Source organism: Arachis ipaensis, chromosome B6 (genome assembly GCF_059453495.1).
Source record: "Arachis ipaensis isolate K30076 ecotype BB chromosome B6, ASM5945349v1, whole genome shotgun sequence".
NCBI lineage: Eukaryota > Viridiplantae > Streptophyta > Magnoliopsida > Fabales > Fabaceae > Arachis > Arachis ipaensis.
Genome location: NC_142441.1, coordinates 61,615,307 through 61,616,713, shown reverse-complemented (window position 1 = coordinate 61,616,713; position 1,407 = coordinate 61,615,307). Strand labels below are relative to the sequence as shown.

General features: G+C 37.2%; 1 non-coding gene across 1 annotated transcript; it reads left to right on the top strand.

Moving 5' to 3' along the window:
• The first annotated feature begins 361 nt into the window (after positions 1 to 361).
• Positions 362 to 469, top strand: LOC148555800 (small nucleolar RNA R71). The gene has a single exon (XR_015886899.1). It is a non-coding gene; the product is annotated as a small nucleolar RNA R71 (small nucleolar RNA).
• The last annotated feature ends 938 nt before the right edge of the window (positions 470 to 1,407 follow it).

Here is a 1,407-nt window from a genome sequence, read left to right as displayed (position 1 = left end):
GGGTTCTTAGGATCATAAGCTTCTTCCTCAGAAGATGCCTCTTGAGTACTGTTGGATGATTCCTTCAATCCATTCAGACTTTGAGAGATCATATTGACTTGCTGAGTCAATATTTTATTCTGAGCCAATATGGCATTCAGAGTATCAATTTCAAGAACTCCCTTCTTCTGAGGCGTCCCATTATCACAGAATTTCTCTCAGAAGTATACATGAATTGATTATTTGCAACCATGTCAATAAGCTCTTGAGCTTCTGCAGGAATTTTCTCTAGGTGAATGGATCCACCTGCAGAATGGTCCAGTGACATCTTGGAGAACTCAGACAGACCATAATAGAAGATATCCAGAATGGTCCATTCTGAAAGCATGTCAGGAGGACACCTTTTGGTCATCTGCTTGTATCTTTCCCAAGCTTCATAGAGGGATTCACCATCTTTTTGCTTAAAGGTCTGAACATCCACTCTAAGCTTACTAAGCTTTTGAGGAGGAAAGAACTTGGCTAAGAAAGCCGTGACCAGCTTATCCCAGGAGTTCAGGCTATCTTTGGGTTGAGAGTCTAACCACACTCTAGCTCTGTCTCTTACAGCAAACGGGAAAAGCATAAGCCTGTAGACCTCGGGATCAACCCCATTGGTCTTAACAGTATCACAGATCTGCAAGAATTCAGTCAAGAACTGAAAAGGATCTTCAGATAGAAGTCCATGAAACTTGCAGTTCTGTTGCATCAGAGAAACTAATTGAGGTTTAAGCTCAAAATTGTTTGCTCCAATGGCAGGGATTGAGATGCTTCTTCCATGTAGATTGGAATTAGGTGCAGTGAAGTCACCAAGCATCCTCCTTGCATTGTTATTATTTTCGGCCATATTGTCTTCTTTTTCGAAAATTTCTGTCAGATTGTCTCCAGAGAGTTGTGCTTTAGCTTCCCTTAGCTTCCTCTTCAGAGTTCTTTCAGGTTCAGGATCAGCTTCAACAAGAATGTTCTTATCCTTGTTCCTGCTCATATGAAAAAGAAGAGAACAAGAAAAGAAGAGGAATCCTCTATGTTACAGTAAAGAGGTTCCTTATTATTAGTAGAAGAAGAAAGGGAATAAGAGTGAAGATGAATGGATAATCCAATCACAAGGGTGAGGATAGGAGCAGAGATATGAGATGAAAAGAAGTGTTAGTAGATGAATAAATAAATAGAAAGAGATGAGAGAGAGGGAGTTTCGAAAATTAATTAAAATAAAATTAAAAATTAAAGTTGAAAATTGAAATTGAAATCAAATTAAATTAAAATTAAAACAATTAGTTAATAAAAAAAGAAATTTGAAAAAGAGGAAAGTATTTTCGAAAATTAGAGAGAGAGAGTTAGTTAGGTAGTTTTGAAAAAGATATGATTGAAACAAAAAGATGGGATTGATTGAAA